The sequence below is a fragment of the Nesoenas mayeri genome, assembly GCF_963082525.1.
Source record: "Nesoenas mayeri genome assembly, chromosome: 12".
Taxonomy (NCBI): domain Eukaryota; kingdom Metazoa; phylum Chordata; class Aves; order Columbiformes; family Columbidae; genus Nesoenas; species Nesoenas mayeri.
Genome location: NC_137547.1, coordinates 8,336,790 through 8,359,120, shown reverse-complemented (window position 1 = coordinate 8,359,120; position 22,331 = coordinate 8,336,790). Strand labels below are relative to the sequence as shown.

Sequence of the window (22,331 nt, the reverse complement as noted above, 5' to 3'; positions counted from 1 at the left end):
AATAACAAGTGCTGGAGTTTGGGGAAGAAATCAAAGTGCTTCATGTACAGAAATTACTGGCTCTGCTCCTTTCTGTAGGTTTTGCTGACACCCCCAAGATCCAACAGTCCCTTCCTCTGGCCCTCCAGGGCACGCACGGCAAATAAAAATCACCACACTTGAGGTAATTTCAGTGCAGAGCCTGGACAAGAACATCCAGAGCGCTCCACACAGCCATCAGGAAGAGAGGGGAACAGGAGAGGTGTTGCACCGGAGATCTGAATGGGCGAGAAAGGGCTGTTTCCAAGAAACATGCAGAAATTAGAGATAAATAACCTTCAACTGAAATGCCCTGCATCCTATCAGCAGGTTCCACACTGAGCATCCCTGATACATCCATGCTGTGTTGGGGGGACCAGACCCAATCGTGACCACTCCAGTGCTTCCAGAGGACACGTCCAGTACCAAAACGCCAAAGCACAGAGAGAATTCCACTAGTGCTTAAATTAAAAAGAAAAAACCCCTTTCAGTATGTTTGATTGTGACCACAATGTAACATCAAGTAAAATTTAATTTGATAGCTTTCAGAAACTAAGCACGTAATGTATTCTTGGTCTCAAAGTTCCTTTATTTTGCCCTGCAGACAATATGTGTGCTGAGATCTACATTTTTTAAAGCTCCTGTCATCTTTGCCACTCGATAAAAATACAAAATAACCTGATACTGTCCTGAAAAACACAGATCAAGATACTTACACATGAGCTGAAGAGCCTAAGGCTCAATTTATCCCACCAAAACAAGCATGAAGGGAAAGATGTGGTTCCTGTGGAACCAAATTGTCCTTTAAGTGTTTTAATTGAAAGTCTAACACAGACAAAGGGCCACAAAAACTGCAGGTTGACAGTCCTCTAAATCCAGGAACAACTGAGCTGTTCAGAGACCTCCAGTAAACAAAAAGAATCCAGGGTCTGTGACATCCAACACCTGGTTTCAATGTCTTCCAAATATTCCTCAAGATTTCTGCTTTTTTCAACCAATTAAATGACACTGATCACAATATTTACACACTGATCTAACACTGGGGCTCAGCTCCCACCACCAATATTCGGGGCTGGCCCTGAGGAGCTGCTGACACCACTGCTGTCCATTCTACAAAGGGGAATGGGAAACAACACTTGTGGACGGTACCTTTCTATGTCTTGTTTTATAGAAATGAGACTTGAGAAGTTCAAATAAAAATTCTGCAGTTCATTTCAGTAGGTCAAAAGACAGCATAAAAGTGCTTAACTAATCCTAGCGTTTGAACTACATTAAATTAAAACCCTAATTATCAGCAGAAGCCCAACATTTCCCTGAGCTTAACCCTTGCAAACACACAACAGGCAGTTGAGCACAAACCTGAAGTTACTGGACGTTCCAGTTTCATTACTGGTTATCTGTTCACAACAGATATTTCAAGTTCTCTGTCTCTGTCTCGAGAATATGTCAAAATTGCCAACTCCTAAAATTACACAGAATTTCTCTCAGAAAGATCTGTGAAAGGGTAAAAAACTGAGGCTGTGGGAGCCCAAGCACAACCCAAGAGCCGCGATCCCTGCGGTAACTGGTTCTCTCAGTAACCGGTTCTCCCTTCGCGTGGGGCGGCAGAGGAGCCCAACAAGCCTCAACAGTTTCCACTGGAGCAGATTTTTCAATTCTGTGCAGACAATTAAGAGCTCTGGAAACACACAAGCATGTTCCCTCAGCTCTCCCCCTTCACCATTACCACCCTTCTGTGGCTTCTCTGATGAGTGGAAAGTATTAAGTCAAAATACAGTTTCTGCAATTTCCTTACCCAGCCTTGGAGCGAAGCTCAAGGCTGCAGCTCGTCCTTCTGTCCTGGCAAGCGGAGACAAGACTGGGGCTGGAGGACAAGCTGCTTTCCAGCCTATGATTTAGTCTGCGTAACTTCAAAAAAAAACCCTCCCCTGGTTTTAAAAATGTTAAATACGTTAAAGATTATGCACTTCTATCACCAAATGGATACAGAAGTCTTAAGTACATGAACAATGCTTGCCTTCTAATGGCATTCACTTAGAGCAAGTGGTTATGTTTGTCATGAATAGAAATAAAAAAATGGTTATGCACCCAAAAATAGTTGGTATCCACTGCCACCTCGGCAGCCTAGGGAGCTACAGCCATCCTTGCTTGTCAGCCCCAACGCTTCCAAATCATCCTCCAGACACTATTTTTCTTCTTTAGAGCTCCAATATAAAATCTAATTACCTAAGATTGCTGGGTCTTTCCAGCCTGGTTGAACCTCTTTCAAGAGACACATAAACAGGTTCATTTCTTCATTAAGTGAAGTGCACGTGCAAAGCAAAGACACTGTCTTGCTTGAGAAGAACACGTCAGTGTTCCTGGTACACAGCAAAACCCAATGTACGTGTTAAGCCCCTGAGAATGTGTTTCCAAGAAAACCATCAGCACAGAACAGCAGCACCGTATCTGCTCTCAAACCAGCAGAGCTGGTTGGCCGTCCAGCCAGCAAACTCAGCATCAATGGGTACAGAACCCTCAAGCTGGTTATTGTCAGGTATGGTTAGCAGTTAATTCCTAAGCCATTTGGAAGAGACAGAGGATGCACAATGGTGTGAATACTCAAAGCAGAACAGTTCTGTGATTATTTTTAGTCCACAGGAAAATGAGAAGAAATTGTAACCTCCATATCCCAAACATCTGCTGAGCCCCATCTGAAAAGTAATACATGTCCAACCCAATTATTCTATAGTCAGATAATATGACGACAGTATGAACAGCACTTTTTTTGAAAGCTTAAGTACAGCAGCATACATGTAGACATGTATAATGAAGGGCATAACGCAGCTGAAAACCAAATGTTTTAGGAAGCATGGTGAAGGAAAAGACTTTTGGGCCAACACAGAAACTAACACATAATAATTTCAAGTAAAAGGTAGGAGGCAAAGACAACAAACGTTCTTCTCGAGCATACAAACAAGAAGTACTAACGGAAAACCAGCACCGCTGAAGTCAACAGCACAAATGGTAACATCCCCAGATGGTGACCATTAGAAACATTTATGGGAAAACTAAAATAAATTAATCAAGTACTAGAAAACTTAGTTTATATTCAAAAGCTACAGAATTGAGGTTTTTAACAACAAACAGCCAGAATTGCCACAGATTCATCTGGCAAACTGGGCTGCCAGGTTCTCCGGCTCAGGCAGTCACAGCCGCCCAAAAACCCACCACCTGCACCCGTAACACAAACAACCCCCAGGACCAGGGGAATGCCCACCGCTGGGGATCGAAAACATGCACAGTAAAGAACATGCTGATACGCCATCAAAAGGGACACTCAAAGGTGAATTTGGAGAGACAGAAGCACTGTCCATCTTTGAGAGCTCAGAACAACGCACTGTGCTGAACCGAATGGGGCGAAGCTGAAAAATCATGAAGCTCCAACTTGTCCCAATTCAGTTCCACGGTGCTGGCCTCCCACAACCCAACAGAAACAAACATATTCTCTGGAATCAAACCAGTAATTTAAAGTTAGATCATCGCTGTTGTCACATCTCAGGCACCTTCTCCTTTTCATTCCTCCTAAATACAAGTCCGAAAAAGGACACACTGCCCATCATTAGACCAAATACCTTCCCCAGAGCTTGACTAAGAGCCCTTTCCTCATCCGTTCCACTCCAATTCCCTTTGTAAGTTCTTCTCCAGGAAGGAAGGAGGGTTAACGATGCTACTCGCTTGGGAAGAGCATCGCTTTATTTAAAAATATGAGTCGGCAATTTCTTACTCCACACTCAATTTTAACACATTGAGAAAATACAGACCATTCTTGGGAAGAAAAAAAGAGCGACAGACACATTTGTCACCTTTACAGTCTCAGATATTTGCAACCATGCAATTCAGTGGCAAATTGGATATAGGTTACTATTAATAACTGAACTATTTCCTGTCCTCTCTGAAAGCTGATTTGTGAGAAGGATGCAGGCATCCCATTTAAAACACACTAATTAGCCAAGGAGGAGTCCAGGAAGTCACCATTCAGCCTTTGAGAACATACACAGTGTCTCTCAGAGGAAAAAAACAGCAGGCGTACCCAAGGAGCGCACAACCACCCGCTCCAAGCAGCGGTTTGCAGCCTCCTCAGCCAGGAAAATGCTGTGTAGCCACATGAACGTTCCAACTGGAGACTTCAGCAACTCAGACCCGGGTTTCTTCTCTCGTCAACGTGCAGGTCTTGCTCCAGGGCTCACACTAGATACGTGCAGCCCCCTCAAGGACCAGACACCGTCACCTACCACTGCAGCAGACACAGCTTCATGGCCCAGGAGGTCCCCAGAAAGCAACGTGAAAAATGCCACCGTTAAAACGTGCTCACGTTTTCAGTTTCCAGAGTCAAGACAAGGGCTTTACAATCACCTCAAATTACATCGCAAGGAGAAACCATCACAGACGCACTTCCCTGACTCACACACGGCATCTCCCCTCATTGTCTAGGTCCTGGCAAGTTAAGGTCAGAATAAAATGAAAATCTTTAAAAATATCACATAAATGGAAAGCACCTACAGCTTCCACTGATTATTTTTTCCCCTTCTATTATAAGCCCTGAACGGGTTTAAGCAGCAGTTGCCCTCATTAAAGAATTCGCTCCCCTCGTGTGTTCCATTCTCCTGAAAAACGAACCCCCTGGCAGCAGCGGGTCTGGGGAACGGCAGGAGGAGAGCACGAAGATCAAATAATAGAATAGGTCCAACGTGTGTCTGTGTGCGGCAGCAGTACCCGGCGCCTCAGGAGGGCTGGAGGTGACGTTCCTGGTGATACGGAGCAGGGAGAAATCTGCCCTGGATCCCCAGCCTCTCCCACCGCCATGTGGCCATAAATCAGCTTAACCCGCCAGCCCAGCAGAAAACCTGCTCATCTTCCTCTGCCCCCGGCCGCCCAGCGCAGGAGGGGTGAACAGGACGTGGGGGCATACAGTGAACCCGCCGTGCGCGAAACCACACCCCGAGAAACCCTGCACACAGCGGCGAAAGGGCAGAGCCCTTCCTGCAAACAAACAGCGCAGGGGGTGGCAAGGAAAGCGCTCAGAGGACAAAAGGACAGGGAGTTCGGATTAAACCCAGTCCCTTGATCCCCGGCCAAATGGCCTACCCATAAGCCCACGCAACTTCCAGAGCCAATTTAAAACCCTGAGTGCGCTATACTTTAGGTTATAAAATCATATTTAGACACACATTTGAAGTGTTCTTTGCTCTGCTGGTGGCTAAAAACAATTCCTTTGTCATCAAATCTTGCTCCAGCAAGCTGACGTGACGTTTTTAACTCAGGAAATAAGATAATTATGGTTCAAGGTAAACAACTACAACTGTGCATCATAAACAGCTTCTAATTTTAAGCCCGAGTCCCTCTAATGCCATCCATATTCCACAGAAAGTTTCCTTACAAATGTTTTCTGCTGTCTGAGCCCTGTTGCCGACCAGCACCAGCGGCAGGTCCGAGAAACACGGCAGGTGCAGCCGGTGCAAGTCCAGTAGATGAGCTCCCGTTTCCACATGAGTCCAGATCAGCCAAACACAGCAGGAGGAAGATACACTCTGAATCTCAAATATCTTGACAGGTAAAAACCATGTCTCATCTCTCTTAGAAACACAGAGAAAACAGCACAGAGACCAGAGCTACACACACACAAGGTTTGGTGCAGCTCGTTCTCTCTCCCAGATCTCAGACGCCCATTGCGCTTTCCCAGGGAACGAGCAGCAGGATTGCAAGTTACAACTCGCCGCGAGAACATCAGCGGCTGAGCTGTTCAATGAGAGGCAGGAAACTCACCTACGGCTATCGGCGCTGGGTCTAAACCAGCCCTTCTCCTGCCGCTACCAGAAAATATCCTCCAAAGTTACCTAGAAACAAAGCCTTACAATAAACAGAAGCTTCACCGCTGAGACTCCGTAAGGCAGAAACACCAAAGCACAATGTCTGAATTTGTCTGAACTCCAGGGAGGTGTGGAGGGCAGCGAGCTGTCTGCCCGCCGGATGGATCACTGCATGGAGGCGGCAACAACTCCAGACTCAGGGGTGTTCGCCTGGTAGGCTTTCATTGCTCCTCATCCAGGGAAAAAGTGCTGAATTACAACCAAATTAACGTGGTTGAATGAGATAATGCAGTAGAGCAAGGGAGACCCGCCGCAGACAAAGCATTCTCAAGCAGTTGTGCTCAGAAGAGACAGAAGTGGCCAAAACTATTCAAGCAGCCAGTTGCGAGAACGGCGCCGCTTCTGCCGGAGACTAAACAGCGACGGCAATCACGTGGAAGGCTGAGCAGCCCGGGAGAGCTCGCTCCTCCAAAACTTCTCATCATTAAACATTTGCAAACAGCCCCACCCCATTTCTGCTATTGTTGTCAGAGAGGGAATTCCAACCAGAACAATTATTCCCACCACATTTCTCTATTGAAAGAAGAAAAACGGTAACGCTGTGCAGCAAAAATATGATTTACCCCGTAGTTCAGCCAGTAACACAACTCTCCTTCTTAAAGAAAAAAGGATTAACGTGCCTTGAGCCCGTTGTGCAGCAGCACAAATGTATTTTTAGGTACAAAGGCTGGCAGGCAGCAGTACGGTGTGGGCCTCCAGGTTGCAGTGAATGTGGGAGGTCAATCTCCCTGTGCCCTGAGAGGCTGGTTGGGAAGAGGCCGCTCGGAGCACAGGGAAACAACTCACCCGCTCCTGCGGAAACCCCACACGCGGCAGCTCCTCTGAACTCGTCACTGCCCCACAGCTCAGCCCCATTCGCACTGTTTGTCTGTGTCAGAAACTGCCCTCCTTCCCACAGCCCCAACCAACCAACAGAGTCGCATCCGGCACCATCCACCAGGCACCGCATGGGAGAAAAGTGCCTCAAACGCAGCCTGGGTGGCCAAGAAAAGGAGGGAGTAGAATGACAGTTTAACTTTACAGTGTTTTATCTCTAAGTAACACTTTTTCATTACTTCTGATAAGGTATTAGCTGTCAGACCAAACCCAAGGGCAAATAAGAGAACCTTCAAACGTTCTCAAAGCGAAGCTCCAGAATGAGTCAAATACTCTCTCTGCCACCAAAGCCACTCTGCTCTTGCAGTGCTAACGAATGTTTAACCCAATTATCAGGTGCAGGAGTCTAGTCAATGAGTCCATGGAAGGTCACTTAGTCACCACATAGTTTATACCTACAACTATGCTCACAATATAATTCATCAAGCAGCCCTCAGGAAAACATACCTCAAAGCTTTGCTGAGACAGCTGCCTCAGACTGGGAAAAAGTCAAAAACCAAATGCTGTCCCCATGTTACCCGTCATCTGCACCCATTTACATACAGACCGCAGGGTCGTGCGGGTTTTCCACTTGTTCTAAAAACGTTAAGCAGGCTGCCCAGCCATGTTCCATCGATATAATGACATCTCCTTGACCCAAACCACGGGCTAAACACCCATCGTGCACCTCCACCCTTCAGTCCCACGTGAAGCTGTTCCTATGATACTGGAAATAGCAACTCGACACTAGCTCAAAAAAATGCTTCCTAGTATTTTCTTATGTTGTTACATAACACTAAATTCTCAAACAAAATACTTCCAAGTTACAAAGCACCTAGTATGGAACACTTGATTTTTGGGTAGCTGAAGTCAAGCAAGAATGGAATAAAATTCAGATAAACCTATGAATTACAGGGAGAAAGTGTTAGCTGTTCCATAAATTGTCCCATCTGATAGCTTAGAGATGCCAGCATTGTCAGAACACATTCCCTACCCTGTTTGAAGAGGCATATTTGAGTATCCCAAACATGTCGCTTAAGACCACAAATTAATGGTCAATTCTGCGCATTTATGTGACATTAAAAAAAGGGGAGGGATGCAAGGTGTCTACAGGAGACCCAAAATTCCTGACTACAGCCCAGCCACTTTTCAGACTTTTATTAAAATGAGATCAGCCTCAGACTACAATTCACATCGGCAAAAAACGCACCAACATGAGCCATGCAGTGATGGGCACAGGGCAGCAGTGCTGAGGAACAAAGCACACACACCACTGTGCATATACACCTTAAAAAAATAGCCAATTTATACCAGCGCACAGCTTTCACGGACGGCAAGCAAAATTCTACTAAAATATGGTGTGTAGGTATAAGAAAAATAAAGCTGGAGTCAGCCCTTCCCCCTCCAAACGCTTTAAATAGGATGTCATCAGCACTTGTTTACACGGCATTGCAGGAAAAAAAGCCTGGTTTCTTAATGCTGCATTATAGAACCAAATGTTACTCAATTCCTTCTGTAAAGTACCGAGAAATAACTGTGAGACCATATGTACCCGAATGCGTCCACGTGCCGGAGTCACCCGGGCTTGCGTAACCAACACTGGGCGTCTCACCCCGAAGAGCAGCAAAGGGCCAACACACATTTCCTCTAAGACCTAAAACCAACCTAAAAATTCAGTTTGAGGATTCTGGGGAGGCAAGTGAAATTCAAGCCTCTAAGTTACAATTTAAGGTTTCTGCCATGAAAGTACACAGACAAAAGAGAATCCCATGTGGTTGATTTTTCTCTCCTTCAGCTCAATCTATTAAGCAAAAATGAATCACTTGCTAATTGACAAGTTCAGCTTGAAACAATGCCACCACGACTCAGATCTCAGTAGCAGGTCCTTCCAAGGCTTCAACAAGCCATCCAGAAAGCAGAGACCAGCAGCCTTCTGTTTCCTCAGCATACCCTAGAACATCAGGCATCCGAGCACGGGCAGCAGGAAATCCGAGGGAAACACGGGCACAGGTAAGAACAGCAGCCACAGCACAAGGTGGACACGGTGGCCAAAAAGGAGACGTGCAAAACAGACCCCAAATCCAGAGACGGGCAACAAATGGGACTAAAATCCATCTTCCCCCCACTTCTACCTGCTCTTGGCCAAATGGAAATGTTTGGGGTTTTGTTTTGGTTTTGGGTTTTTTCCTTCTAAGTGTGACTAACTGCTCTGGTACCAGTACTGGCCAAAGCTGCTCTCAGGTGCCACGTTTGAGGTCGAAAGGTGTTCACCCAGCTGCAACCACCCCCAGGAAGGCACAGACACATCATTAGGAAAAGCAACTCAACTTTTTATGCATAGAAAAGGACAACAAATGTTTCATCGCCGTGTTTCAGACATTTAATGTCTTAAGTCGAGCCATAGCAAAGAGCATTGCTAGTCAGGCTATTACAGCAAATTAATTGAAAATGAAGTCTAAGAGACATTAAATTTAAGTAAATATATATCAATTCCACAATCACCATAGACAGTTCTTAAAACTTCTGCAAAACAGAAAAGCACCCTTGATAACTCTGAATATTAAGCTGAGGTACCATAGGCATCTTACAAGTTTATTTATATAAAAGTGCCTGCTGCAAATAATCCCAGTTCCTTGGGTGAGCAGGGCGGTGATTAACAGAGGTCCATTAGAGAGCAAAGCATCACCCAGCTCTGAGCAGCCGCCACATCGGACCGCGTTGCCACGGCAACCGCGGAGGAAAATATAAAGCAAATTACAGTTAAATGAAAATTATTCTCCATGACAATATATGTTAATGCAGAAACATTTGCAAGGCCATTCTGGATAGAATGTTTACATTCACACATGTGTTTACAAAAATAAATAAAAGGCTGGAACAGCTAATGGATCAGCCAAAGATAAGGATCGTAGTCTTTTTTTATTTCTTCAAGTTTTAATGTATTCAGAATTCTCCAAGCTAACAGAATGGAAAACAAACCACCTTAACAAAGGTATTTCCACATTTAGATCTAGTATACGTCCTTTAAGGAACAGTTTTTCAGAAGATCTAGCATGTACATTTTTGAATGTTGTGATCCTTTAATTTTCCTGGCTGCAAACAAAGAGCATATTTGTACCTTCTCATCCCAGGAGAAAATGTTTTAAACGAGAGACTAAGGCACTCAGAATATTTATAGAGATCTGACTGAAACTGGAATAGTGACTTATTTTAATCAGCTATAACTTATTTATTGAAAACTGGTTTATAGCTCAGAATTTGCAGCGTTGACTCCACAGCTCGGAGAGTCTTGTACCTCCCCAGGTTCAAAAGCAGCACAGGTCAATGAGAATCCTCCACCAAATACTTTTAGAAAAGCCCACAACTGAGGCTCTAAAAGGTTATCTTACTCTCTTACCACAATCACTTAGCCTAAACAGTCTTGTTTTTAGGGAATAACTCAGTTTTTAAATATCTTCTGAAGCAGGAATTCAGTAAATTGCAATGAGGTTCATTCAAGAGGTAGCCACTTATTTGTTTTTTTTTTTAATTCATTTGGCTCGTACCCCAAAGAAAAGCCCAAAGAAAGAAAGTAGGTTATAAACTGACTATCAGTCTTTTTTCCCCTCTGAAACGCCACGTTTAAGAACGCTTTAAAATAGTGCATTGGAAAAAAGCCCCCTCTGAGCCACGGCTCACGTCCCCTGCCAAGTTCCTTTCCCATGGAAATGGGCTGTGTGTTCGCGGGTAACACAGGTGCAGCTTCTGAGGAAGACTCAGAAAGAGCACAAGGCGCTTTTTGAACCCATTTCAGCAAGCTGGGAACACAGAAGGCGCCATTGACTCCGCTGGCACATCTGAACTTGCTCCGTACGCGCTCTCCGACCTCTGCATCTGCCTCGTGCCTCCACCTTCAGAACAATACTCGAATCATGAGGATCATAAGTTTTTATGACAGTGGGAAAACTGCAATATTCTCCACAAGTTCACTCCACCCTGCACATAAAACTGCTCATAGGTTCAGCCATAAAGCAAACTACCTTCTTTGAAGTTCAGCTTAAAGCCCTGCACACGTTATACAGCCAATCTGAAAAAAACGCGGCATATTAACATTTTACATAACCACGCTCGGGGAAAGCACCATTCGTTAATCACTTGCTGCGACTGTTGACACAAGCAAGTCAGGTCAGAAAGTAACAAAACTTTGCACAGGTGAGCTCGGGTTCCTCACAAACACCCAACACACTCTGGCAGGTCCATGCCAGTCCCTGCGCCGCGCTCGCTGCAGAGCCCATGGCGGCACCACCAGCATTTCAGCTCATTTAGTCACTGATCTCAGCACAACCACGACTCCCTCCACCTTTCTACAGAGATACGCAAACTGTCTCCACACAATGCAAAGAAAACAGCTACAAACCTTAGGCTAAAAAAAAAAAACCAAATCTGCAAATGGAACTACAGTAGCAGTTGCTAGGTTCCTTTTAAAACCTTCCCTAATTGCCAGGATTGGGTTTCTGCTGAAGCTCTTTGCTGCAGCAGTGGAGGGGCTGAATGCTGTTTTCACAAATGTGCTTCTAAAACCACAGGCTGCATGTCTGCAGCAGCAAGTATTTATATTCTGGGCACAAATGAGATCATGCCCGCAGCACCATCCTCACGCAGGTGGATTCCACCAGGTCAAGGCACCTTTTGGGATGCCGAGCTTGGGGGTCGGGTACCCTCAGCCTTTTGCAGAGAACCAGCTTACTGTGTCAAAAATACATCTGCATCGGAAAAGCCATTTTCTCTGTAAATGTAAGCAAACACATGCTAACCTGAAGTACAGTTCCAGGGAAGCAACACAGGGCTTGCAGCTTTCTTGCCCTAGTACAGGGGATCGGGGATTGCCAGACCTGCCGTGCACCCGGCTCTATTGCAGCCTGCATAGAGTGAATTAGCATCAGACAGACAAGGTAACAGCTCTGTGCATACACCATCAGAAGGATTCCTGCAGATTGCCATTCCCTTCACTGCTCCCTAAGAGTAAATTCTGCCTACAACTATCACTGGTAACATGGTGGAAAAGAGTCCTATTGTTCAAACACAGGACAAATCCATATGACAAAGATTCAAAGAGCCGGTCTAACCACAGACAATAGGTGGTGACAGTGACAAGCCATTAGTGGTACACACAACAGGCATACAACAACAGACCTGACACTGCCAGCACCCCAAAATCTCATCCCAGGCAGAAGTCTCCGCATCCCCAGATCCTTCACCTCCTGCAGCTTCACTCCATTCTCAAGCAGTTTCCTCCCACCATGTAAAAACAAGGCCCAGATCTCGAGCGGATGATCTCAGAGAAAAGCAGAAAGGCAGGAACAGACGGGAGGGAACGTCAAAAGGCAGACAGGCTAAAATTAGAGACAAGAAGCCTGGATGAGGAGGACCAAGGCGAGAGCAGAGCCGAGCAGAACCTCTACCACAGGAGGGAAGGGACAGACTGAAGGGGGAAGAAACACGATGGTGGGTGAGGCAGAGGAAGTCAGCAGACTGAGCAGACTGCTGAAGGAAATTCAGCATTTTAAGACTACAACCTGTAGCTTTCTCATTAAGAAGCACTACTCAGCACACCAGGAAAAAGCCACAAAGTTGACTTCTCGTCTGATCTCTTAGGGCAAACTCAAAGGCAATCCAGCTCTCCCCACAAAACAAGTTTAACATCCCAGTACCAGCACTGATCACATGGGAAGGTGATTTAATTCGCCGCAACAGAGCAGCTCTGAGTCATGCTGGGCACCTCAGACGAGGGTCACAAACCCAGGAGCCTCCCAGGCTGTTGGCAAAGCCAGAGCGTCCCCAGCACGAGCGGGACGGCCACCACCTGCACCCTGTGGGGACAAGGGGCAGCTACAGCCAGGAAGGAACCCAGAGGAGATACTGCAGGTAGCAGCCCTCCTCATTTTCAAAATTTGCATACTCTCACATGTCTGTTCTGAGCTGGTAAGACCAAGCGTTGGAGACAAAGGTCAATGTCCAAGGAGCGCAAATTTCCTCGTCAAACCCGGCTAGCGCATTCAACCCTGGGACTGCTCAGAAAGGTAGTTTTACACACGGAAACACACAGGCTTGCTTGTCGCAGACCCACGATCTCGTTGGGTAAGCGTGTCTGCCTGTGCCTCGCTGCAAGATGAAACCAAGGAGACAGCTCACTGTGGGAAGCAGCCAAAGCCTGTAACTAGAGCACCAGCTCAGCCGGTGCTATTTAAACCACCAGCCATGGGCAGGATGTTTGTTTCCCCCACACACACCCCCCTTCCCCGCATCTACCTATATCTCTTCCCAGCATCGGCATGGCTAATCTTATCCAGCTATCTAAAGATATCACTGTAGCAGTACGTTATAAATAGGCTTACATCTTCAGTCCATCCAAGGTGCGATGCCGCGGCAGAAGGACGGTCGGTGCAGCGAGCGGCCTGTGTCCTTACAACAATCTGCAACAGCCATCACGCCATGCAATGTGGAAAACACCCAAAGTGTGAAGTCTACCCGAAAGATGATGGCTTTTCCCAGGCTCCCAGCACCACCACAGCCAGCAGGACACCAGCTCTGTCACGGCTCTCAGGACACCATTCCCAACGAGAACTTGGTGGAACTTCAGCCTGGCTGCTCCCGGCCCCAACCAGCCTGCGGAAAATCCAGCTACTCACTAGTAATGTGGAGCTCCTGGTACAACTTGTTTACACAGAGCAGGTCATAGGATAGGCTGGAAGGTGTAAGCAGGATATAGTTTTTACGGCTCTGAACTCCTGCCCAGATAAGCTGATAACACTGTGCACAGGGGGAGGGGAGCACTTGAACGGCTGCTTTATTGAAAACTAAGATGCACCAGGAGCTGCAGTTAAGAATTTTATACTTAATAATGAAGTTTCCATTCACCTTATTTTCCTTTAAAGCTATTTAATGTAATTTTTTTAGGAGTTCCTAATTACACATACTTTTATTTCCTATCAAGATACTCAGCACAGCACAGTATTTATTTCCAGAATCTGGCCCAGGCTGCCTCTGGACCACGGTGCATGTTTTACAGGGTAACATCTCCCTTCTTTGCCACGCCTGTGATACAGTTTTAGCTGCATTATGCTGCTCTAAAGGTAAATTATTTTAGACCTCTTCTATACTGCAAAGCTGTCAGTCTCTTAAAAAAAATACAGAGCTTAGACAAAGCTGCTGTTACACATGCTAAAGAGTTCTCTCCCATTTCCATTTTCAAAGCCTGTAAATGTTGTTGCCAAAGAAGAAACAGGCATGCACTTCGCTCACATATGAACCCAGCACAAGCACTAACACTCTTGCACTGAACAGCAGAATTAATCTTTCAACGTTTCCACGCAATGTCGAATGTTGTAACCTTTGGTTTACTAATATAAACACAATATACAATCAATAGTTTGCACCTGCCACTGCAATGACTTACATTGGAAGGTTTATTTTAAAAACACTAATGGGATAAGTTTGGTTTTCTTTGAGGCAGGAGAAGCAAGGCTGCCTATGGATTTTTAGAGGATAAATAATTCAATGCATGAATGCCAAGGGCAGCGCTGCACACATCCATATGGCAGGGACAATGCAGACAGTAATATATGCTCCACATCACCGCCCTGACAGCCCTTCAACCCTGACCTAGAAAAAGCAGCACTTTCTGCTGCTACAGCAGCCGCTTCACCTCGGCACCGCCGCCCCGCTCCACCAGGACTGCCCAGGCTTCGGGCTCATTTGGGGCAGCATCCCCAACTCCTCGGCCTTCACAAGACACAATTCCAGCCTCTGTTCACAACAAGCAGAACAACTTATTCACACCACGCACGGAAGAAAATGAAAATTAAGTAGAAGAGACACAGGTTTCACAAGTCCTTTTGAGGAGCTCGTGTCCTTTCACTACCAAAAGTGCGAGCGGCAGGAAGGGCCAGGATGGGTCCTCACAGCGCAGTCTGGCAGAGCCAGCAGTGCTGAGAGGGACGGGACCACCCTGCCCCACTGGCCTCTTTTGGTGGCGATTTGATCATTTTTCTACATCCTACAATTTGGGGGAAAATACTGAAGAATCAAGGGGAGGAATTCTGGAGCCCAAAACACCTGATAGAATTAACCGCACCTTCTAACAGGATTATTTCTTTTTCTGACCCCAATTACTCTTTCGGTTTATTAAACAGAACTCACATATGCAGAAATGTTAACACCCTAAAGAGTCACATAAACAGAAAAAAAAAAAGTCGGAGGGCACCATTATAAACAGAGTTAATGGAACTCAGTGATTGGAAATGGATCTTGAAAGCTGTCAGATCAAAGCAAGATCTTTCTCATGTAAGGACCGCATTACCCTCGGAGCCACAGAGCTAATACCGTCTATAAAAATATTTTGCTCAAATAAGTTAAGAGCAACAGCGTTTCATCTGTCAAAAGGTGCGAGGCTTTTATGGGATTAGCCATTCCATATACAGCATAAAAATTAGAACTGATTTTTAAAAGCCCTCAGCTGACAGAGACTCCCCAGCCTAACGCTGTGCCCGCTTTCTACACACACACACTGCATGCTGAACAGATTTTTCACTATTAGCATTTAAGCTGCTTCTTATTTTATTTATTTTTATATTCTTGTAAAGGATTACAAATTGGCATCACCTGTGACCGGCCACAGATGAAGCTGGCACCGCCACTCAGACTCCCATTAAGATCTTTAAATACCCAACAGCTGCATGAGAAAATACACCAGAAAACACCAGTTCTCACACAGGAAAGCCTGAAAATCCCAGGTACAGTGGAACCCACTCCAAGTCAGGCTGATGGTCCCTGTCCCTCCACAGTGTTTGCCCACCCACACCCCACAAGGCTCTGGCTGCACAAATCCGCACTGTTTAGGATGCTGGTGATTTCCAGTAATTGACTACACAAGCTTCCCTTTAACATTTATGCGAGGATGTTTTATGACCATGCGCCAGTGGCATACAAATGACCCGACACTTTGCTGAGAATCCCAGCGCTCTGCACCCTCCAAGAGCAGCTCTGTGCCTCTCATCTCTCCTGCAGGAAAGAGAAAATATTTAAAAGCTGCATACAAATCATTCCTGTAAAGCATCGTGCAGACAGTTTTAAATTAGACGGGGTAAAAATATATATGAGTTTATCACGAAACACTAAAATCTTTGCTATGGAGACACCAGTTTCTCTCCACGGCCTTTTATAACCACAATACACACAGTTCGCACTTGCGATGGAGGCAGCAGACAAACCACCTTTACTAGAGCCTCATCAAGGAAATACGATTAGAATAACAACCACCATGTAAATATTTCCAAGTATGATTTGCTTTGCTGTACTGAAAAGCAGCCATACCTGCCACTACTTGCTAGGTATCTACCACCATTAAATCTTAATACCGAGGAAGAATTTCAATCCAGCAGGCAGACTGTCGAGCCTGAAATTCAGGTACTCGGCGCAGAGGGAGGGAGAGGGGCCAACCTCGTCACTAAGTCATCACCGGGTAATTTTACCAAATGTAATTAACCAGCGCTGGTCCTGGGCATTTCCTTTCCTCCGAGAAGGATTTCTTCACCGAGTAATTAGACTGTCCCAGTTAAGACTCAGGTCACCACAGAACCTATTTTCCCCCAAACAAAGCCACACACAGGCTTAGAGAAGATTCAAGCACTTTTTAAAAAAAAAAACCAACATACCGGCATTTCCTCACGGTAACTTGAAGCGCTTCCTAGTTTTTACCTTAGTCACTGCATGGATCCAGAACTAATCAAAAGCAACAAGCCACCATGGGAGTCCCCAAAATCCTGGGTCTATTCCCACACTTGAGACACTTCATTATTACAGAGTATTGCCACCTTCTAATGTACAGAAAAACAGGAGTGGAAAAAAAATAAAAAACTTAGTACTTCAAACACATGTCCAAAAGCCACAACATAAAGACAAAGAGTACAGATTAAACGCTGTAAAGATATACTTGTCAGGAACCCTCCTTTGAAGTGTCTGCAGGAAACACTGTCATCACGCAGCCATGTTACAATTACACAGTTAAAATAATCACCACCAGTTGTAGGTTCTGCATCTGGGTTACTGCAAAGGGAATGCTGCTGGTTCAGTATTGATTAACACGACGAGTCTTCGCTGACCCCAGAGAAATACATTTGTCTGCTCTGCTGAGCAGCACAGAACGCGGCACGACACCGCCATGCGCTCTGCTTTGCTTTGGAGGATTTTTGGAGGCTTAGTCAATCTAAATATAAGTAGAAAATAAAACAATCTTAACAGGTTGGCTGCCACACACGAAGGAAGAAATGGAGCCCAGGGCTTCACTGGAGGTTTTTTTGTTTTGGTGGGGCTGTTGTGCTTTGTTGGGTTTTGGTTTTGGTTTTTTTTTGAGTTTTCTTCCCCCATTCTAAAACAACATTCACCTCTATGTTTTCAGTCTGAGAAAACGCTATTACAACATTACGACAAAAAGCAGCATGTAAAAAAAGAACAATACTAATAATCAATTCACCCTGTGCAATGTTTTTGATGAAATGGAGATACGGACAAGAGTTCATTTTTAAAAGCAGAAGCAGAACTGAATGGTAAAAACAATTGTGAAACACTAAACGTAACATCTCCAGTTTCCAGCCTGTCAAAGCCGCTAACGCCTACATGACCAGGGCTCCTGGAACGGCTGTTTAGAGCAGAAATAAGCAATGAAAATAGCTGGGAACTGCTCAAGTTGGGGGGCAGAAACTCGTACGTGCTCCTGACTCCACCGTACTACTCACTGCATGGGCAGCTCTGTCTGCTGTGGGGTTTGCAACCAAACCTTCGGCTCTTACTCAGAGTCCGGAGGGGCCGCGAGTCCCAGCTCGCCCGTCACACAGCCCCAGACTCCCCGAGCCAGAGCGCCCTGCGCCAGGGAGGACACACAGATGTGCCCCAGCACGTCTTACACCTTCCCGCACCACCTCCCGGAGCCACAGACACCTGGAGCGGCTCGGCACAAAGAAAAGCTGAGCTCTGCAAGGCGCAGGCACCGAGAGCAGGCGCCAGGACGGACACAGGAGCGCAGGCAAGGCTTTCATTTGGGGACAGACGTGAGAAGGTGGCAGGACCGTGCACAGACCCACCCCCCTTCCTTCCAGCAAGATCTTCCATGGCCTCAGCGCTTCCCAGGGCGAGAAAACAGGTCGGGCAGCTGCAGGGAGACGCCTGACGGGCACAAGGGGACGAGTTTCCCTGTGGAGACTCGAGGGGCCAGCGCAGCTCTGGCCCCACGCAGCACTTCAAACCCTCCCACCACAACCATCTCAAAGTGCTCCAATACGCGCCTTCAATCTGTCAGTAAATACATTTTGTATAAACGCCAACTTTTTAAGTTAATCAAGTCAAATATTTAGTTCCTCGTAGCGCAAACACAAAAGAACGTACCAATGCCATTTGAAAACACGCGACAGTTAATCTCCTTTTCCCTCTCCGTGACTCCATGGAGAGTTTTTTTTCTCCCAGAAAAAAGGAAATAATTAGAGTGATTATATAAAAATGTTCCATTTTATGAACAAACCAGAAAAAAGGGAAAAATTCATTCAACTCCAAGTTCCTTACATTTATACAAATTCCAGCATTTCAAGAAAGCACACAGCCACTACAAAGCATTACATCCGCATGATGTTTTCAGCTAAATGTCTTTGCCTACACAGGAAAGAAAGAAAAAAAAGACACACAGGCAGTCTATACCCAATTTCAGAAGCCATCTCAGGAGGGAATTTTGCTTCAAGAGCTGCCTGGAATTTGTTCTCTGCCTATAGGGCCATGTCCCCAGCGGTAAGAGAGCACTTTGTGTACAAAACCAGGAGCGGGGAGGAACCCTTTCCTGCAACTGGATATCAAAACACATCCCTAAGCTTCGAGTAGAAGCCAACCCGTAAACACACCGGCTCTTGTGCCTCAATGAAGGGGCCGATTTTCCACTGCACGCACAGCCCCTCGCCGGACAGCTGCTCTCTCTGGGAAAGGGCAGAGGGCACGGAGGGCTCCTTTGGGGGAGAGCGGCGATTTGCCTTTCTAAACACGCCATCAATCCACTGGCCTGGGGGAGGTTCATTCTGGACTGCAGAAGTGCAGCTGTTTTGGGTTCAATCTTTCTTTTTTTGTCTCTTTGCTAAGGGGCAAAGGTGTCCAGCGGCCCCTCCCCACACACAAAGGCTTCTCCGAGGAGAAAAATACCGAGCAATTTAAAGATTAAACTGGAAAATAAATAAATAAGCGCGGCTGGGGCAGCTGGGTTCAGCTCCATCCTCTGCGCACTCACAGCAGAGCTAACGCCTACCCAGGGATGATGAAATGGGAAACGGAAATTACCATTTCAGACAACTTTTAGTATTGTTCCTCCCCGCACAGCGCTCACCCCAAAATGTGCTTCCCCCCACACCCCCCCCGCGCTGCCATGGCCCCCCAAAAACACCGGGGGGGAGGAGGACGGCACCCTCAGAGCCCCGTGGTCCCTCCACCCCCAACACACACCCCACGGCTCCCACAGACATCCGCACCCCAGATATTTACCAGCCCCTGAGCTGTGAGCCCCCCAAACCCTCCCACGGCACAGTCTCCCCGCCCTCCCAGCGCTTTCTCGCCTTCAACAGCCCCGAATCTCCTCCGCCACCCTCAAAACGCTCCGTCCTCTTCCACCCCTCAACACGTCGCTCTCCCGCGGCCCGGCCCCGGTGTCCGCCCCTCGCCCCGTGTGCCCCCCCGGCCTCGCTGCTCTCACCCCCTCGGCACCCCTGGCCCCCCCAAGGCCGCGCTCCCTCCCCCACCAGGCCGCCGCAGCCTCCTCCCCCGCCTGGGCCTCGCCCCCCCGCCGCCCCTTACCGGCGCTGGGCGCTTAGTAGGCCGAGGGCAGCGTGGCGGGGGAGCGCGGCCTGCGGCTCCGCCGGCCCCGCCGCATAGAGGGGCGGCGGGGGGGTGAGTGGCGGCGCTGCGCGGCGGGCGCGCGGGACTAGCGGCGGGCGCGCGGGCAGTGGCGGCGGCGCGTGCCTGCCGCGCGCTCCATGGCCCCGCCGCGCTCGGCCTCGGCTCGCAGCGCTGCCGCCCGATCGGACACCGCTGAGACGCCACCGCTGATTGGCCCGCCGCGTCGGCGCGCCCCATTGGTGGAAGGATGGATAGCGCTGCCGTGACGTCAGTGCGGGGTGGAGGGAGCGGAGGGAGGTGAAACGCGGCGGCGCAGCCCCCCCCCAACATCGCGCCGCGCGCGGGGGCCGACGGGAGCGGGGAGGCGGGGCAAGGCGGAGAGGGACGGGCGGCCATTGGCTGACGTGTCTTAACGGCGCGGCCGCCCATTGGCGGTCTCTGTAGAGGTCATGAGCGTGGCGGCGTTTCCGGGGCGGGGCGCGGGTCGGTCTCGCGGCTGCGCGGCCCCGCAGTACGTGCGGGGCGTGACGGGGCCCGACCCGCCCCGGGTGCGCGGCGCCCGCGGGCCCAGCAGAGGCTCCGCACGGCACGGCGGCGGCGGGTGGTGCGGGGTCAGGCCCGCGTCCATCTCGACCGGGCCCTCCCTAGAGCTCCGGGCCCCCCGCCGGTTGTTCAAACCCGCCCTTGTGCCCGCGGCCCCGCGCAGCCGAGAAGTCCCGCCGCCTCACGGGTGTCCCCGCCGCGGCACCGGGCGCTGCCCCGTGTTTGTGCCAGGCACCGCCAACGGGGACTCCCCGTTTTTACGTGGCCGGTGCCGCGGTTGCGGCGTTTGCCACCGACGTGCCCCGGAACGGCGGGTGCCGGGCCGGGCGGGGAGAGGCCGCCGGTGGGCGCGGGGCCGGTCGGTCACACGTTCCGGTGCGGCGGGGCTGGCGGCACCGGCAACGACCGGCATCTCGGGCCCGCCTGCTGCCACGGACACCGCGCTGCGGGTCAGGGCTGGGGGCTCCGGTCCTCGGTCACCTTCTCATCAATGTTCTTGATGCCAGATGTTTGCTTTGGCTTTTAAGAGGGGCCATATTGAGGTGAAACTCCTTGGGAGTTACTGATACAAACCGTCGTTTCTGTGTCACTGCAGCAGCGCAGGGTTGGTGCAGCAGTGCAGGGTGCAGCCCTCATGCCGTCCCTTGGCACCAGCGCCGCGCTGGTTTCTCCGCCAGCCCCCGGGTGATGTCCACCGAACGCTGCGGGTGCGTCACAGCAGCTGTGCTCGTTCTCGCCCTGGGACAGGTCACTTACTTCTGACCAGACAGTGTTTGTTGTGCCTGGTTTTTTTCTCTGATCCTTTTCCTGTGGTTCCAAACACTGATTGCATAACACCAAGAGTCCTTTGTGCTGTTTTTATTTACAGGGTCTCTTCTAAACCACAAAACTCGTGGCTCTGCAGACAAGGATAGTTGCTTTTGCTGGATTAGGTGCCTGCCTTTGTCCCACTGGGCTCGTGGAAGTGGCAGAAGTAAGTGTGGTCATGCTTGCCAGTGCCATGCAGACCAGCAGACACGTGACGCCGCAGTTCCTGCACCTGAGCAAATGCTGCCAGTGCCTGTCCTGTCCAGCTGCCACTGGGCCCAGAGCCACAGCAAGGCCATCGTGTCTCCGGACAGCCACGCTGTTCCTGCTGGTTACGTTTGTGGTCTCCAGCGCTACAGTAACTCCAGAAGTGCTGGGAGATCCTGATACTCAAACGCAGCTGCCCTGAGCTCAGCGTGACCCTTCTGCAGGACTGGAATGTTCATTGTGTATCTGCATTTCATACCAAACACCTAGTGCCAGAGCCCCTTTATTTCCTCAGGGTAAAGCATGTTCTGTGCAATCTCCAGGGACGAATCCTGTTTACAGAGCACATCGTCACAGCAGGTACCAAATGGGGACACGTGCACGGCTCCACACCCGGAGCGGGTGGCCGAGATGCCATGGTGTGGGTGGCAGCTGCCTGTGCAGCTGCGTCACTGGGGTTTGTTTTGGTTGCTGGGGATGGGGAACCCTTGGGGCAGCAGTTCTCAAACTATTTCTACCAGTGACCTCATCAGTAATCGTTCTGGGTTTTTAACTCCCCTTCTTCCAAGAGTGTGGCCCATAACTGCATTTGCAATTCCACGTCCAGTTGCACATTTGGCAGCTTTAAGGACTGTTTTCATGTGCTGAGGATGCCAAGAGTCCCCTGGGAAGAAAAATCTCTCTGCTGGGCTGGGCAGCGATGCAGAAACAGCTCAGGAGCACGTGTCCGACTTTGCTGTTAAATAACAGCATGAGAGAGTTTTATTCTGAGCCTGTTAAGCTGGTCCTGTGTTCTACTTAGGCTTAGTCTTTATCTCTACTCATCTTCCTCCTCCATAAGACCTACTAAACCAGCCAAAAGAAAGGTTGTTGGGGTGGTTTTGTCCTTCCTTTCATTAGCCTTCTTGTCATACTTCGCTGAAAATAAGTGTTTGCCTCTCTGGTGCCTCTGAGCTAGTAGATGAAAGGGGAAACATGTTTTTTCATTTCCTAAATATAGCTGGCTGTAACGGCTTCATTGACAACCATGAATGTCATCCAGGTCAAAGATCCAGAGCTGAGGTGGAAGTTAGATGCTTTCTCTGTCATCCT

General features: G+C 48.4%; 1 protein-coding gene across 4 annotated transcripts in view; it reads right to left on the bottom strand.

Annotated features, from left to right (window-relative positions):
- Window positions 1-19,896, bottom strand: part of ANKRD11 (ankyrin repeat domain containing 11) — a 137,087-nt gene extending 117,191 nt beyond the window's left edge. For 2 of the 4 annotated variants that reach the window (XM_080351796.1, XM_080351793.1), the window contains exon 1: window positions 19,641-19,896. The gene's annotated coding sequence lies outside the window, so the exon portion shown is untranslated. Of the gene's footprint in view, window positions 1-6,713; window positions 6,777-13,156; window positions 13,375-19,640 lie in introns of those variants that run through there. The other 2 variants (XM_080351795.1, XM_080351794.1) reach the window with 2 other exon arrangements.
- Window positions 19,897-22,331: the final 2,435 nt, after the last annotated feature.